Source organism: Piliocolobus tephrosceles, chromosome 18, assembly GCF_002776525.5.
Source record: "Piliocolobus tephrosceles isolate RC106 chromosome 18, ASM277652v3, whole genome shotgun sequence".
Taxonomy (NCBI): domain Eukaryota; kingdom Metazoa; phylum Chordata; class Mammalia; order Primates; family Cercopithecidae; genus Piliocolobus; species Piliocolobus tephrosceles.
In genome coordinates this window covers 2,683,734-2,701,868 of record NC_045451.1, presented here as the reverse complement: position 1 = coordinate 2,701,868, position 18,135 = coordinate 2,683,734, and the positions used below count along the sequence as shown (strand labels likewise).

Sequence of the window (18,135 nt, the reverse complement as noted above, 5' to 3'; positions counted from 1 at the left end):
GGGGAATTAGTGTGTTTCCCTCCTTTTCTTTGTATCAAAACCTTTACTTGACAAAATATGTACACCTAGTTCAGAAGTGCTGAGAAGGAATTCATAGCCTGAAATACTTATATTAGAAAACAGGAAAAGTCTCAAATCAATAATCTTAAGATCTAATTCAAGAAACTAAAAAGAGCTAAATATATACAAAGAAAGTAGAAGGAAGGAAATACCCAAGAAAGAAATCCCCAGGCCCACATGATTTCACTGGAAATTTCTACTAAAACAGTTAAGGAGAAATTTATGGCAATTTTATACAATCTCTTCCAAAAGTTAGAACAAGTGGAAACACTTTCTAGCTCATTTGACGAGGCCAGTTATCCTGATACTGCAACTAGCAAAGACTATACGAAAAATGAGAACTACAGATCAGTATCTCACAAACACTTATAGGCAAAAGTCCTCAACAAAATATTAGTAAAGTGAATCTAGCAACATACAAAAAATTATATACATGGCCATGTGGCATATATACCAGACACTCAAGGGTGGGTCAGCATTAGAGAGTCAGTCAATCAATACTATCCATCATACCATGAAGTCAAAGAAAAAAATCTCATGAACATATAAATTGTCCCAGAAAAGACATTTGACAAAATACAACACACACTCATGAATAGACATGGACTATCGACTTGATAAAGAACATCCATAAAAATCCTATGGCTACACCATAATTAGTGGTAAAAACTCAGTGCTTTACCCTTTAGATCAGAATAAGGCAAGTTCTTGCAACTCTTATTGAATATAGCACTGGACATTCTAACCAGTACAATAAGATAAGAAAAAGAAATAAAAAGGATATAAATTGGAAAGAAGAAATAAAACTATCCGATTTGCAGATAACATGATGGTCTACATAGACAATCCCCAGAAATCTACCAAAAAAATCCTCCTAGATCTAATAAGGCAGCTCAGTAGGTGGCAGAATACAGATTGACACATAAAAATTACTCACAGTTCTACACAGTCCACAATAAATGTGGAAACTGAAGTTAAAACACAATGCCATTTAGAAATGCCCCAAAGAAAATAAAACACTTATGTACACTGTAAAAAAACTTCAGATTCAGAATCTGTGCACTGAAAATTATAAAACTTTTGATGAAAGAAGTTAAAGAAGACCTAATTACCCATAGAAAGAAAACCTGTGATCACGGATTAGCAAACTCAACACAGTAAAACTGTTAATTCTCCCTAAACTCATCTATACGTTTGGAGAAATTCCTGTCAAAATTCCAGCAAGGTTTTGTATCCATAAACGAGCTATTCTAAAATTCATATAGAAAGGCCCAGAACCTACAATAGCTAACATGATTTTTATAAAGAATAAAGTGGGAGGAAGTCACTCCACCTGATTAAAGTTGACTATGCAACTACAATAATCGAGACAGTGTGCTGTTGGCAGAGAGACAGACATAGAGACTAATGGAACAGAATAGAGAACCCAGAAATAGACCCACAGCAATAAGTGGAAACGATTTTTAACAAAGGTGCAAAAGCAATTTAATGGAAGAAGGATCATCTTTTCAACTAATAGTCCCGGAGCCACTGGACATTCATTGGCAAAACCCAAACCAAACCAAAACAAATAAGCCTCAACCTAAACCTCACACCTCATGTAAAAATTAACTCAAAATGGAAAATAGAATTAAGTGTAAGATGTGAAACTACAAAATTTGTAGGGAACCTCAGGCTAGGTGAAGACTTAGACTTCACACCAAAAATCAAAATCCAAAAAAGGTAAAATTAATAAACTTGAATGCAACAAACTGTAAAACTTTCTGCAAAAGACTGTGAAGAGGGTGAAAAAACAAGATAAACTGGTAGAAAATAATCAGAGTGGTAAGGCCAGTATCTAGAAAATATAAAGAATTATGAAAACTCAGTTGTTACAAGCAAACAATTCAATTAAAAAGTGGGCAAAAGACATGAACAGATTTTTCACTAAGGAGGATACACAGATGGCCGTAAGTACATAAAAATGTCTTGATGTCATTAGCCATCAGGGCAATGCAAATTAAACCATCAGGAGATACCACTACACACTTATTAGAACAGCTAAAATTAAAAAGCAAAAAATAGTGGCAATACCAAATGCCGCCCAGGCTGGGAAGGTCCTGAATCACTCACACACCGTTGGTAGGAATGCAAAATGGTGTAGCCATTCTGGAGAAGAGTTAGCAGTTTCTTACAAAATTAGACATGTGCTACCCATATGACTCAGCAATTGCACTCCTGGGCATTTATCCCAGAGAAATGAAAACTATGCTCACACAAAAACCTGTACATGAATATTCACAGCAGCTCTGTTTGCAATAATCAAAACCTGGAAAGAATCCAAGTGCCCTTCCTGGGTGATCGGTTGAACACACCGTGGTTCATCCAGATGGGGGAACACCACTAAGTAATTAAAAAGAAACACCTATGGACATGCTTGCCAACCTGGATGGGTCTCAAGGGAATTGTGTTTAGCGGAAAAATTCCGTCTCGAAAGGTTGCATAGTGTATGATTCCATTTATAGAGCATTCTTAAGGCGACAAAATTACAGAAAATGGGAACCATACTGTGGTTGCCAGCCTTAGGGCGGGGGAAGGAGGAAGTCAGCTTGACTATAAAGGGTAGCATTAAGGATCTTGTGATGAAACTGTCCTGGCCTCTGATGTGTTGGTGGTCACATGGTTCTACACGGATGATAAAATTACACAGAACTAAGCATGCGTGCACAACACACACGCGCACACACACACAGAGCAGTCTATAAAATGAGTACATGGAAACTGGTGGACTCTGAAATCTGAACAAAGTTACTGGGTTGTATCAATGTTCATTTTCTAGTTGTGGCATTGTACTGTTTTTAAGATATTATTGTTGGGGGAAACTGGTGAAGGGAATTGCACGTGAATCTACAATGATCTCAAAACAGGGTTTTACTATATTGCTTCGTTGAATATCCACTGTGTGTGTCTTACGCACACAGACCAGGTTTTCCCTACAGGAGATACCTAGAAGTGGAATTGTTAGATCTTAGGATACACCCATCTTCAGTTTTTCTAGATCATTCTCTAACATCTTTGTTCCTAATTACATTCTACTCGAACTCATGTGAGGTCTAATTTTTCTGCACTTTCTCTGGTATTTGGTATAGTCACAATTTAAATTTTTCCAGTACAGTAAAGGTAAAAAAAACCTTTTTGACATCTTAGTTTTGAATTCCCTGATTTCCAGAGGGTTAAAGTCCTTTTCGTATTTTATCAGTGCATCTGGGTTTTCTCTTCAGTCTCATATTTTACTCTTGAGTGGCTTGTTTCAAATTACATTTTAGAACTGTTTCTGTAGTCTAGATCCTGGCCTCACATAGGTCTGTGTCTCCTCATCTTTTAGACATCCACCTATTTTTCACAATGGTGACTCAGACCAATGCAGTGCTGTTCACAGAGTCCAGAACAAAAGAACATTCAGAATGACATTTTTGCGCTTTAATGGCTATTGAGTCTGAGACATTGCTAATAGCTTGGGAACATGCTTTCTTGGTTGTCACTGGCACTGCGGGAGATGTTGCTGTGGAAGGCAGCTTCAGCTGGCCAGAGAGATCAGCTGCCCTTCTGGCTGGCCTGTCCTACGGATGTCCCACAAACCTGGCCAGCCCACCTCTGCATAAGCAATTCCTTGCCACGAGTCTCTAATATGTATCTCCACCTGCTTCTGTTTCTCTGGATGAAGCCTGTCCACTACAGGTTTTGACAGAGATTTAAAATCTCCTCTGGAGACGATTCCAGCGGCTTGCCTGGCATTTCTGCTCAGCTGGCATCAGGGCCTGTGGGGTGAGAGCACTCTTCCCTTACACAGCTCCAGAGCTTCCTTCGGGGGTTCCAATGGGCCAAGAGAAGTGTCTTACTACTTAATGGCCACTTATTTAAAATTATCCCAAGAGTAATTAGAGGCCAGGCTTGGTGGCTCATGCCTGTAATCCTAGCACTTTGGGAGGCCGAGGTGGACAAATCACTTGAGATCAGGAGTTTGAGACCAGCCTGGCAAACATGGTGAGGCCCCATCTCTACTAAAACAAAAACAAAAACAAACAAACAAAAAAACTCAAAAATGAGCCAGGCATGGTGGTGTGCCCCTATAGTCCCAGCTACTGGGGAGGCTGAGGCAGGAGAATCTCTTGGACCCAGGAGGTGGAGGTTGCAGTGAGCCGAGATTGCACCACTACACTCCAGCCTGGGTGACAGAGCAAGACTCTATCAAAAAAAAAGAAAAGGAGTAATTAGAATATTTTTTCTTTTTTATTGACAACTAAGAAAGCTAAGGAGAGGATGATGAACAAAGACGGATGCCAGTGGCCTTATGGTCAAATCATTCTTGAAGGGAAACGTGTGTGGGACATCTCTGGGTACACTCACTCATCATTAGGGGTGGAATTTTAAAAGGAGGAACGAGGAACACCTTTGCAAGCCATCCTTTTCACCATGGCGGTGCAGAACAGCAGTTAGGCACTGGTGCAGACTCCCTGGACTGAATCTTGCCTCTTCTCATGTGCCCTTAGAATAACTTAACCTCTCTGAGCCTTGTTTCCTCATCAGTAAAAAATGAAGATATGAATAGGATGGTGACATCCAATGAGGGCATCCTAGGGCCGTCCTGACTGTTATCCGAGGTGACAAACCGCTCTCGAAAGAGAGTCTGGCAATGTGCAAGTGGTCGATAAACACTCCCTGGGCACAGAAAAGGCACAGAGGCAGCTGCTAATCTTAAGCATGTCGTATTTTTAAAGAACTTGGAGGAGGATTAAAAGTGAAACAAAATAACTTACAATTAACATTGACAAATTCAGGCAGAAATAGAAACACCACAAGAAAGTTTGGTCTTTTTTTTTTTTTTTTTTTCCAGCGTTTGGGGGCTACCTTTAATCAGTGCACACAGCTAGGACCGCCACTGACCAAACTCAAACCCCATGTCTCAAATCATGGAGGAACCACAAGCTACCAGGTGTAAAACAAGCGACGCGTCTTACACTTTCTTATCTCTGGGCAGAATTGTGACACTTTTGGAGGATTTTCAAAGAGGATTGAACAAAATAGCTTTGTTTAACCCGGAGTTAGCAGAAGTGGTTGTTTCAGAACAGTTAACTCCTTGGGAGTTACTCCAGCATTTACAACAATTTTTAACTGGGTTCTTTCCCCTCAGATTTCACCAAAAACAAAACCCTTAAAAACAAAAGACACACACACACACACCCCTCTGCCGCGGTGCCCTTTCCCCTACAAAACCCTAAAAAACAAAAGACACACACACACACACACACACACACACACACACACACCCTCTGCCACGGTGACCTCTCCCCTGGCCTTCTCTACTGAAGGGCAGCTGGCTTCCTGGCTCTCGGCCGTACCCACAGCCCCAGCCCCAAACGCTAAGGGGGTGCCCATCACTGGAGGTGGCCGCCAGGGAGCTCCGGGCAGGACCCTGCTCAATCCATATGGTTCCCTGACTTGAGGGTGACCGTCCTTAACCCGTCCCCCGGAGCTTCGCCAGATAAAATGTCCAAAACACACATTGGATGTTCCCTGACGTTTCCTTCCTCTGAAAAACTCTCTCCAGGCGGGACGTTCTGTGGTCAGACCAGGCAGAGGCCTCGCCGGAACGAAGCCTACGGCCCCCCCACCCCACCATCCGCCCAGCACCCAGCGAGCCTGCGCGCCCCTCACCCAGGCGCAGAGAAACCCAGCACTTGTTGATTCTCATGTTGTTGCAATTGGAAAACGGAACAAGGAACCAGAACGCGCCTGTTTCCACCCAGAGTCGCACTGGGGTCCCCAAAGACGCTTGAACCTTTTCCCAAGCCCCACTCCACCTTCCAAAACGGGGGGCTCAGGTGGACGCGAAAGGACACAAGGCGCTGCCGCCGGCACCCTTGAAAATATAGTGTGGCGGCAAATGACCGCAGGTCACACACGCCGGCCACGGGGCCACCGAAACCGGACGCACCCGGCCCAGGACAGGCAGTGGGGCCCGGGAGGGGACTGCGGGGAAGACCCGGGCGGGCCGGCGGGCGGCTGCAGGCGGCGCACGTGGGCTCAGGTGGGCGCAGCGACCGGCCCGGCCGAGGAGCCCGAGACAGGCCCTGCGAAGGCGGAAGCCCAGACCCGGGCTCCCGTGGCCGCCCTTGGCGCTCAGAGGGAGACTGCGCTTCGCCCCGGGGGCAGGGTCAGGGGCGCGATCGCGCGCGGGGCCCCCGGGGTGTGATTAGCAGGCGCCGCGAGTCGGGGGGACCCTCCAGCCCGCCCTGGCCGCCAGCACCCTCTCCGCACCCGCCCAGAGTGGCCGCTTTGGACCGCCGTCCCCTCCCACCCTAGACTCCTCCCCTCAGCCCCACGGCCCGAGGCCGAGCGGTTTCAGCGACCCTGGGACCGCCGGGCCTGGCTGGAGACCACCCCTGGACAACTGTCAGGGTCCGGCCCCGGCGCTGTAAACCCGCGTCTACACCCGCGCCCACCCCCTCGCAGTGGGGATCGGGGGCGACGACGTAGGTTCGGGTCAGGGAGGACGCCGGCTGCCACCTGCCCGGCCACCTGCGCCGCTGCCCAGGTTCCCCCTGCGCGTCCCCAGCCAAGAGAGGGACTCTGAGTCCGGGCGTCGGGACAGCTCCTGTCCCAGATCTTGCGTCCCAGGCTCCCGCGGGGCTTGGGTCTGGGGTCCCGCCCAGGTCTCCGCGGTCCCCACTCGGAGGGGCACAGAGACAAAGGCGGCAGAGCCGCCCGCCCGTCCCTGAGGGTCACCCACCGGCGCTGCGCTCGCTGCTCCGAGGCCGAGGGTCGCCGCGGGGTCCAAGGCCCTGCTCCCCCTGCTCGGCCCGGGCGGGCTCGTCTCCGCTTCAAGCGCCGACGCGCGGGGTCCCAAGGCAGCCTGCGCCGCCTTCCGGGGTCGGGAGACCGGGGCCGCCGGGGCTGGAGGCTGCTTCTCTCTGGCGCGCGGCGGCGGTGACTGACGGCGGCGGCTCGGAGGGACGGGCGCGCACCGCGCTCCCCGGCCCCGCCTCCCCGGGCTTCCTGCGAGCCAGGTAAACACAGACCGATCCCGCCGGGCCCGCCCCACCTGGACGCGGCCGCCGGAGCCGCCCCGGGAGCTCGGAGGACCCGGGGCCCGCTCTGCCCACGCGGAACTCGGGGGGCGCACGGGGCCCACGCGCAGGGTCAGACCTCAGAGGGGCGGCCTGGAGCCTCGCCCGCTGCCGAACTGGGCTCCGAACTGCGGCCCGTCGACCCTTCCCGCGTGGCTTGGCCTGCGAACCCACCCCGACCTCGACCTCGCGGGAGGAGTGCCAGGCCGCATCTCCCCGCGTCCTCAGGGGCTGGAAACCCCAGAAACTGCGGACGGACTTGGCGCGGCCCCGGCCCTGCAGGAGGAGAGTCAGCCGGTCTGGAGGCGAAAGGAGCCGGCAGGTCCTCCCGAGGCGCGCCCTCCCTCCCCTGGAGCCCAGGCCAGGCCCACGTCTGGCCGGCAGGTGCTCCGCTGGGAGCTGGGAGCTGGGGGCGCACCTTCTCCTGCAGGACGGGCGCTGGAAGCGCGCACGGAAAAGACAGCAAAACACGCGCAGGTGCGAGGAAGCAGCCTGGTCCCGCAGCCCGGAGACATGTAGTCTTCGTCGCTCTCTTGTTAAAAAGAAAAAGCCTGCCGTTTAGCCGTGACTCACCTGCATACAGATTTAGTGGTCAGAGATCTTTCCCTGGATTCTCGGCCTCCTAATGGTGATAGAGGAGGAGGCTGGGGGAGGCCCTGAATCCTCGTTCCTCTTGATCTACACCCCCAGTCAGAGATCTGGATCTGGAGCTTCCGGAGGCAGCCTGGGACCCACACACTTTGTTAGGAAGTGAGGAAGAGGGGTGAGCCCTATCCCGGCCCTCGCTGGGAGGCGGGACACCGACTTCAGCGTGGGATCGGGGTTGCGGCCTAAAACCAGCTCTCCCAAAGCCCGGGAGGATTTAGCAACTGTGTTCAAATGCTGGCAACTGGAAGAGAAATACTTCCACAACGACACAAAAGCATTCAGTCTGGTGGTTTCCTCAGGAGAGATTTTCAAGTGGGGAGGGTAGGAGGGTTCTGGGACTTTCAGGCTGAAGGTGAGGAGGGAAAAGGGTGCCAAAGATAGTGTTTCTCCAATTTTTCTGCCCCCCAACCTCACTTTAAGTCAAGGATGAGCGGAGTGGTGTGGGAGGTTGGACAGCTGCCCTAGGAGCACGGGTGGTGACAACAAACCCGGGTGCACCCAGGTCCCAGCTGAAGTCACTCAAAGCTCAGGCTGGGGAAGCTGGAACACTGGGTCCCGTTTTAGATACCTGTTTTAGCATCAGAAGCAGCTTTTCCTCCCCAAAATATCTCTTGGCTTTATCTCAGTGACTCCACAGGGCGGGGCCACCTTCCTGCCTGCAGATGTCCCTGTATGCTGGGCTCCAGAGCATCCCTCAGGCCACAGTGACAGCAGCAGCACCGTGGCCTTCTGTTTGGTGCTCCTTCTGCTGGTGTTTCAGTGGTTTCCTGAAACACTGCATATGCCAACAGTCAGCCCTGCAAATGTCAGGCTCCACAAGTTCCAGTTAAAAGTCTTTTAAAAGTATTTATAAAATTGCACCGTGCATATTTTGTTGGGATAGAGTGTCCATGCAGTCGGGCAGCCAGGCAGTTTTAAAAATTCATGGATTCTTCAAAGAAAACATGTAGATAATCCTATTTAACAAAACAGTGGATTCACATTTGGATCAGTTGGTCCTGTCTTGGGGGTTTTCATGCCCTCCTGGTTAGAAAAAGGACCCCAGGTTGAGGACAGTGGATGGAAGAAACAGAGGCAGGCGTTTCACTGTCGAGAGACAAACTTTCACATGAAGATGTCCGTGTAGCCCTCAGCAAAGTCACAGAGATTCATTGTGCTGAATAAAATTGAAAGGCATCTTTTGACAAGTAACCCATCAAAGCCTCATTGTGTCTTTGACATTTCTAAGAAAATCACATTGCAGTTACCCGCATCTTCACAAGGTACCAGAGAGCAGAAAGTTAGATCTATCTGGCATCCCATATGGCAGCAAATAGCAAAATGTTTTGTGCATGAAATAAACTCAATAAATTTTTTGTTAAGTTGAATTAAACTCCAAATTACCCAAGCTAAAGGAAGTAAATGAATCTAAATAGTTTCCGACAGAACTCAGACTGCACGAACTTTGAGTTTTCTTTAGTTTCCTCATCAACAGATTTATCTTTGTTATGATGTTTTGCTTAGGAAAGGACTGAACTTTTTTTTTTTTTTTTCCCAGATGGAGTCTCTTTCTGGGGCCCAGGCTGGAGTGCAATGGCACAATGTCGGCTCGCTGCAACCTCCGCCTCCCAGGTTCAAGCGATTCTCATGCCTCAGCCTCCCGAGTAGCTGGGATTACAGGCAACTGCTACCACGCCCAGCTAATTTTTATATTTTTAATAGAGACGGGGTTTCCCCATGTTGGCCAGGCTGTTTTGGAACTGCTGACCTCAGATGGTCCACCTGCCTCGGCCTCCCAAAGTGCTGGGATTACAGGCCTGAGCCCCACACCCAGCCAGGACTGAATATGATTTTCAGACCTGGTCTACACCTCTCTGAGCCTCATTCCCTTCATCTGTAGTGTGGAGGTAACAGTCATCCTCACGTCAGGGCTGAACGCTGTCTTTCTGCAGCTCAGGCGTCGGTGGATACCCAGGTATTGAGTTCTCCCTCATTCACCCGGGGGTTGATCACAGTTGTTTCCAAACAAGTTGTACTTCAGAGGAATTCTGCGCTGGCTGTTGAGACGTTACTTCTGTTCACTCTGTTGCAATATATATTCATAACCTAGCCAGTGGGGCTTACTTCCCACTTGAAGGTGTATTAGCTCAGCTGCCATAACAAAATACCACAGACTGGGTGGCTTAAAAACATGTTATTCCAGCTCTGGAGTCTGGAAATCCAAGATGAAGGTGCTGGCAGACTTGGCGTTGGGCGAGGGCTCGCTTCTTGGTTCGTGAACGGCACCTTCTTTCTGTGTGTGGGTTGGTGGAGGGAGAGAAAGAGGAAGGGGAGGAGCCTGAGCTCTGGCCTCTTTTTCTTACAAAGACACTAATTTCATTATGAGGCCACCTTCACAGGTTCAATCTAAGCTGAACTATCTTCCAAAGACCCCATGTCCAAATACCATTCCATGGGGGGTTGTGGCTTTGACATATGAATTTTGTGGGGACAGACATGCAGTCCTTAATGGAGGGTTAGGTTAAGACATGGGCGGGGGGAAAAGGAATGAATACTCAGCTTCCAATCCAGTCAACAGAATTCCCTGCGGGGGCTGGTGAAATGGGTGCCAGCCTCCCCAGGAGGTGGGAAGGAGCTGGGCCGGCAGGAATAGAGTGAGGGACAGGAGAGCCTTAGCCAGGTGTGCGGGATGGGTGGGGGTTGTGTATGTGCTAGACTGTGTGCTACGTTTGATGCTCCTGTAACAAGGCGATTAAATGTGACATCTTAACAACCAGCCCCAGGAAGCAGCCTGAGAGGATGGGAGGGTTGACGGGAAGCCCGGAGTGTACACAGTGGGAATGTGCATGGGAGCCATGGCAGACCTCAGAGGGAGCCAGGAAAGGCTCTGAAGATGGAACAGCCCTCTTGCAGGAGTGGGGTCAGAAGCCAGCTCTGAGGGAGGGAGACAGGCCCTAGAGGGGCTCAGAGGCAGGGCGAGTAGGAACCAGGCAGGCTTGGCCCTGGCTTCGGGGACCTCCCATTTCTGACCCAGACCTGCCTCTCTGGTGCTCCTAATGCCACATTCTTCCCACACGAGGCTTCCTTTCTCTGGAGTTTGTCCTCAAAGGTGGAAAAACTGTTTCTACAGAGAAAGTTCACTGTTATGGGTTGAAGTGTGTCCCGGAAGAGAGAACTCAAAGTCCTGACCACCCAGTACCTGGGAAAGTGACTGTGCTTGGAAATAGCCTTTGCTGGTGTAATCAGGCGGAGACGAGGTCCTTGGGGGACTCCGGTAGGTGGCTGTGTCCTGTAAGCAGAGGGAACACTCAGAGGGAAGATGCCATGTGGAGACGGAGGCAGAGGTGAGAGTCGTACATCCTGGAGCTGAGGGACGCTGGGGGCAGCAGAAGCTGGGAGAGGAACGGAGGGACCCTCCCCCAGAGCCCCTGGCAGGAGCACAGCCCTGGCCACACCTGGATTTCACACTCCTGGCCTCCAGACTGAGAGGCTACATTTCTGTTGTGAAGCCTCCCAGATGGTGACTTTCTGTTACAGCGGGGCCAGGCAACAAGAGCCAATCCCTCCAGGGGGAAAAACGGGCCTCCGCACGTTCACTCTACAAAGCCTTTCAAGTGGAAGTCAAGCAACTCGGCCACAAAAGACACGAGGTGTGGGAGGAAGGCGAGCAGAGGAGACTCAGGAGGACCACAGGGCAAGGCCACGGGAGCCATTGTGGGGAGTGAGGTCAGGGGTCAGAAGTCAGGGTCTCTGCTTGTTCCCATCCATGGCCCCAACCATCCAAACCTCCTCTCTGAAGCTGTGCCCAGAACAGCCCAGGGCAACACCCAGCCTCCTCTTCCCACCTGCAGGCTCCTAGCACCCTCCAGGTTCACAAATCCCGGGGGACAGTATCAGGCCACCCCGCAGGAGAGACCCACCCCCTGCTGCCTGTGCCTGGTTCTTCCTCCCCCAGCTAAGAACCCAAAACCACCCTGAGCAGGTGTCATCTGCTGCTTCCTTCCCAGAAGACCTCGGCCTGAGTCTTGTCATTTAGTGCCTTGCGAATGTGTGCTACACTCCTGACATATGCCTGGCACTGGGCCTTGGGGGCCCAGGAGCTGGTCACAGAGACGTTTGGGCCAGCGGTCATGTTAAGGCCCGTTGCAAAGGGTGGCAACAATAGCAGTTTGTGGGGACCTGGAAAACTCAGAGGGTGACCCACGAGCCCTGCCTGGAAGTCAGGAAGACCCTGAAGGTGTCTTTCGAGGTGTCCTGGGGGAGATGCCAGGTGGAGAGGGGCAGGAGGGGCATTGAAGGTGTGCCAGGTGGAAGCACCAGCCAGCAAAGTCTCGGAAGCATGATGTGCTGAGGAACCATGGGGATTTTTGGAGCACAAAATGTGTGACAAAGAGAGACCGAACATCAGAGAACACCAGAGACCAAACAGGAGTTTGGAGACATCAGCTGGGGCCAGGCTCTTTTGGAGCAGGCTCCTGCCAAGGAGCTTCAGGGCTGCCCTGGAGGAAGGAGAGATTTGAGACCAAGGAGGGCACTAATCAGAGGACGTGGGCTGGTGGGCATGTGGACGGCTCTGGGGAGAGCAGAGAAGTGGAGCAGGGGAGATTCCAGCAGAGAAAGCTCTAGGGAAACCCATAGTCATTAGTGAGACTCAGGAGTGCTTCTCTTGTTCCCTGCACTGTTTTAGGAGCCTGGTGCATGAGCCGTGAAGTCCTCACGGCGAGCAGCCTTCAGAGGAGCTCATGGATTCTCCATGCTGCGCAAGGTAGTGACTCCCTGAGGGTGTCAACTACACTGTGAGCTCCTCAAGGACAGGCATGGGACCATCGCTTAGATACTTCAAGCACTCAGAAGAGTGCCTGGCACACAGGAGGCCCTCGGTAAATATTTGCTGGATTTGTTGCAAGAAAGGGCGAGAGTACGGCGTGGGCAGCAGGCAGTCTGGCTGCATACCAGACTCCGTATCAAAAAAAAAAAAAAAAAAGTTAGGAGACCGAGCTCCTCCTATCAGTCTCTCCCGGCCATATATTTATGTCTCTTCTTGGATAAAGCATTTCATATTTCTGTGACTTCGTTTCTCCATAGCTCAAGTGAAATGGGATTAGGTGATTATTTGACAGTTAGCAAATATCATAAGCCTTGAGGGCACACTAATATTTTCCAGTGTGTTTTGTAATCAGGAATTATGGGAGAATGACTTAGTATTTAAAGTTTTTGGCTAAATTGTACAAGATAAATGAAACTCAGTAGTTTTTACTGATGCGAACTCGCTTTTTGGCTTTGTGCTGTAGTATCTATTAAAGTATCCAATACTAATTGAAAGATGCCAGCATGGTGTTCAGTTATTTTGGATATCTTTATTATTACTGTTTCTGGGATTGAACATTTATATGTAACCGTTCTTATGGCAATCAAAAACAAAAATTTCAGAAATTCATCTCGGTTAGGAAAATAAATTTGCTTCTCTATTTGCAGAAGGATGTGTGCCATAGGTTATTAAAATAAATGCAAATTAACATACAGCCTCATTGAGCATGGATTATATGATATAACCAGTAATTTTAGCTTTTTTTTTTTTTTTTTTTTTTTTTGAGATGGGGTCTTGCTCTTTCTCCCAGGCAGGCGTGCACTGATGTGATCTCGGCTCGGCTCACTACAACCTCCACCTCCTGGGATTAAGTGATTCTCTTGCCTCAGCCTCCTGAGTAGCTGGGACTACAGGCGTGTGCTACCATGCCTGGCTAATTTTGTATTTTTTTTTTTTTTAGTAGAGATGGGGTTTCATCATGTTGTGCAGGTTGGTCTCAAACTCCTGACCTCAAGTGATCCACTCGCCTTGGCTTCCCAAAGTGCTGGGATTACAGGCATGAGCCACTGCGCCCGGCCATTTTTAACTTGATGGTATCATAATGTGTGATCAGGTTTATATGGGGAAAAGCAGTCTACACTACTCCAGTTTTTTTTTTAATGTTAAATTTCTCTATGACACTACATCCTAGGTCTGACACTGCAGTTAACCAAGGAGCCATGTCTCCCAGGCAGAATGGAGATCCATCTTTCCTGGCCCTGCCTCTCTGCCTTCTCTGAGCCAGTGTTCTAGTTGTCCCCAGGAATGATCTCCCTGACCATCCAGGGCTCAAGCCCTGAATCTAGGAATTGTCCCCCGTGTACCTAAGCTGTTGACACATCCTGTCACTCTGTCCCCCAAACTTCCTTGTTCTCTGCATGTCTGTTCTTCACCTCGCCCAAGCTGCCCTGAGGGTCCCCAGGCTGCAGTGGCTGTTTCAGTCCACACCATGGAGAGATGGGTTCTGTAGCCCTGCGTTGGTCACGCCACATCCCTCGCTTGAAGTCCTGCAGTGTTTCCCATGTGATGTGGTTTGGCTGTGTCCCCACCCAAATCTCACCTTGAATGTTAAAATCCCCATGTGTCAAGGCCAGGACGAGGTGGAGAGAATTGAATCACAGGCGGTTGCCCCATACTGTTCTCATGACAGTGAATAAGTCTCATGAGATCTGATGGTTTTATAAAGGGCAGTTCCCATGCACAAGCTCTCTTGCCTGCTGCCACGTAAGACTTGCCTTTGCTTCTCCTTTGCCTTCTGCCATGACTGTGAGGCCTCCCCAGCCATGTGTAACTGTGAGTTCATGAGTCCATTAAAGCTCTTTCCTTTATAAATTACCCAGTCTTGGGTATGTTTTTATGAGCAGCGTGAGAACAGACTAATATACCATGGCCTTGAGAGTAAAATCCACCCACCTTCCCCTGCTTGGCTGTGCCCCTCGGAGCCGCCTCTAATACACCCTCTGTGTCTCATGTTTGCCTCCCTTGTTTCTGCCTCCCCTGTTTCTGCTGAGCTGTTTTCTCCACAAGCCCCCCAACATCAGCCCATTTTTCTAGTCATTTGGGCCTCCACTTAGAAATCCCTTCCTCCTTCAAGGGGTGCAGAGTTTCTCTTTTGTACGACAAAGCGGGTTCTGGGGGTGGAAGGAGGTGATGGCTGCAGGAAGATGTGCAATTGCTAATGCCACTGAGCTGTGCACCTAAACATGCTTATGATGATTGATTTTATAGTATGTGTATGTGACCACAATTTAAAAAAAAATCCTCTCCTAGTGAGACCTATCCTGGCCTCCTATTTGGAAGCAGCCATCTCATCAGTGTCTCACGTCCCTGTGTCGTCTCTGCACTGCACTGACAATATGACCTGGCACCTTCCTGCTTATTTACTGGCTATGCTCCACACTCTCAGCCTCTTGCGTTATTAGCATGTGAGCTCCACACAGGCAGGGGCCTCGCCCTTCCTGCTGACTTCTGCGTTGTCAATCCCTCTGGCAGGCAGGCCTGCAGCAGGGCTTCAGTGCAGCACCCGAGTGATGGTCAGGCCCCACGTGACCCAGTCTGGCTCAGAGAAGCACAGTTTATTAGCTAAAAGGAATGCAAATGACTGTAAACTAGTCTGATTACTCTCTGAGAGTCCGGAAGAGAGGGAAGCATCTCTCTCATGCCCACAGACTGCACTGACCACCCTCTCCCTCCAGCTCTGCTGCTCTCATTAACACAGAGGATGGCGTCTCCCCAGAATGCTCTCCTCTTATGTTTAATTAAATTCTTTTCATTATTTTCTTTGCAGGAAATGGAAGACCAAAGTCAAAATAGTTGAGTAACACACGGCACTTACTATGTTGTAAGTGTTTTAGAGACTTCCACGATTTCATCCTCACAACATGATGCTCAGGGACATGGAGCCAGGTCCACAGCCCGAGAAGGTGAGTGTCCACTTGGATACATGGAACCAGGTCCACAGCATGAGAGGGTGAGCGTCTACTCAGGGACACGAGGCCAGGTCCACAGTGTGAGAGGATGGACATCCACTCAGGGACACAGGGCCAGGTCCATAGCCCAAGAGGGTGAACGCCCACTCAGGGACATGGGGTCTTCCTCACATACATTTACTTTTCAAAATTACCAGAAATCTTGGCTGGGTGTGGTGACTCATACCTGTAATCCCAACAATTTGGGAGGTGGAGGCAGGCAGATCACTTGAGGTCAGGAGTTTGAAACCAGCCTGGGCATTATGGCGAAACCCTTGTCTCTACTAAAAATATACAAAAATTAGCCAGGCTCGGTGACAGGCACCTGCAGAACCAGCTATTCGGGAGGCCGAAGCAGGAGAATCACTTGAACCCAGGAAGCAGAGGTTGCAGTGAGTGAGATTGTGCCACTGCACTCCAGCCAACAGAGGACAACAGAGGGAGACATTGTCTCATTAAAATAAATAAATAAATAAATAAATAAATAAATAAATAAATAAAGACCAGACATCCCTTTTGCCGCTCCCCCACAATGGCGTTAAACTGAGTGCCACCCACATGAGGCCATCAGCCCCGAGCCCAGGATATCTGGTCAGGTGAAGCTCTCTGCATCTTCTGGGGTGTGGCTCTAGGTTTGATGGTGGGATGGTGGAGGGAGCTACAGAGTAAGTATAAGTGGACTGCCATGGAGAGGAGGAGAGAGGAAAGCCATGGGCAACTCTGCGGTCCATGCAAGGACCCAGTGGCCATGCCCCTGACTCTGTGTCTGTCTGTGATATGGTTTGGCTGTGTCCCCACCCAAATTTCATCTTGTATTGTAATTCCCAGAATTCCCACATGTCACTGGAGAAACCCAGTGGGAGGTGACTGAATGATGGAGGTGGATCATTCATGTGCTGCTCTTGTGATAGTGAATGAGTCTCAGAAGATCTCATGGTTTTAAAAACAGGAGTTTCCCTGCACAAGCTCCCTTCTCTTGTCTGCTGCCGTGTGAAACGTGCCTTTCACCTTCTGCCATGATTGTGAGGCCTCCCCAGCCATGTAAAACTGTAAGTCCAATAAACCTTTTTCATTTGTAAATTGCCCAGTCTTGGGTGTGTCTTTATCAGCAGTGTGAAAATGGGCTAATACACAGTAAATTGATACCAGTAGACTGGGGTGCTGCTGAAGATACCCGAAAATGTGGAAGTGACAACTGGGTAACAGGCAGAGGTCGGAACAGTTTGGAGGGCTCAAAAAAAGACAGAAAAATGTGGGAAAGTTTGGAATTCCCTAGAAACTTGTTGTGTGGCTTTGACCAAAATGCTGATGATACGGACAATGAAATCCAGGCTGAGGTGGTCTCAGATGGAGATGAGAAACTTGTTGGGAACTGAAGCAAAGGTGATTCTTGTTTTGTTTTAGCAAAGAGACTGGTGTCATTTTGCCTCTGCCTCAGAGATTTGTGGAACTTTGAACTTGAGAGAGGTGATTTAGGGTATCTGGTGGAAGAAATTTCTAAGCAGCAAAGCATTCAAGAGGTGACTTGGATGCTGTTAAAGGCATCCATTTTTATAAGAGAAGTGGAGCACAAAGGTTTTGAAAATTTGCAGTCTGACAATGCAACAGAAAAAAAATCCCATTTTCTGAGGAGAAATTTAAGCTGGCTGCAGAAATTTGCATAAGTAATGAGGATCCAAATGTTAATCCCCAAGGCAATAGGGAAAATGTCTCCAGGGCATGTCAGAGGTCTTCACAGCAGCCCCTCCCATCACAGGCCCAGAGGTTTAGGAAGAAACAATGATTGTATGGGCCAGGTCTAGGGTGCCTCTGCTGTGTGCAGTTTAGGGACTTGGTTCCCTGTGTTCCAGCTGCTCCAGCTGTGATGAAAAGGGGCCAAGGTACAGCTCAGGCTGTTGCTTCAGAAGGTGGAAGCCCAAGCCTTGGCAGCTTCCATGTGGCGGTGAGCCTGTGGGTGCACAGAAGTCAAGAATTGAGGTTTGGGAACCTCTGCTAGATTTCAGAAGATGTATGGAAATACCTGGATGCCCAGGCAGAAGTTTGCTGCAGGGATGGTGCCCTCATGGAGAATCTCTCCTAGGGCAGTACAGAAGGGGAATGTGGTTTTGGAGCCCCCACCCAGAATTCCTACTGGGGCACCACCTAGTGGAGCTGTGAGAAGAGGGCCACCATCCTCCAGACCCCAGAATGGTAGATCCACTGACAGCTTACACCATGTGCCTGGAAAAGTCATAGACAGTCAATGCCAGCCCTTGAAAGCAGCCAGGAGGGAGGCTGTACCCTGTGAAGCCACAGGGGCGGAGCTGCCCAAGACCATGGGAACCTACCTCTTGCATCAGAGTGATGTGGATATGAGGCATGGAGTCAAAGCAGATCATTTTGGAGCTTTAAGATTTGACTGCCCCACTGGTCTTTAGACTTGTGTGGGGCCTGTAGCCCCTTTGTTTTGTCCAATTACTCCCATTTGGAATGGCTGTATTTACCCAGTGCCTGTACCCACTTTGTATCTAGGAATTAAGTAACTTGC

At 49.5% G+C, this 18,135-nt stretch overlaps 1 protein-coding gene and 1 long non-coding RNA gene across 7 annotated transcripts in view; one reads left to right on the top strand and one right to left on the bottom strand.

The window, feature by feature from the left end:
- The window catches only part of MBP (myelin basic protein), a 154,441-nt gene extending 147,365 nt beyond the window's left edge, over positions 1-7,076 (bottom strand). For 2 of the 6 annotated variants that reach the window (XR_002734235.3, XM_023224780.3), the window contains exon 1: positions 6,830-7,076. The gene's annotated coding sequence lies outside the window, so the exon portion shown is untranslated. The remainder of the gene's footprint in view (positions 1-6,829) is intronic. The other 4 variants (XR_002734236.3, XM_023224781.3, XM_023224782.3 and 1 more) reach the window with 4 other exon arrangements.
- Positions 7,077-9,524: 2,448 nt separating this feature from the next.
- On the top strand, positions 9,525-16,587 carry LOC111551004. Its single transcript, XR_002734231.2, has 3 exons — positions 9,525-12,673; positions 15,428-15,563; positions 16,437-16,587. It is a non-coding gene; the product is annotated as an uncharacterized LOC111551004 (long non-coding RNA).
- Positions 16,588-18,135: the final 1,548 nt, after the last annotated feature.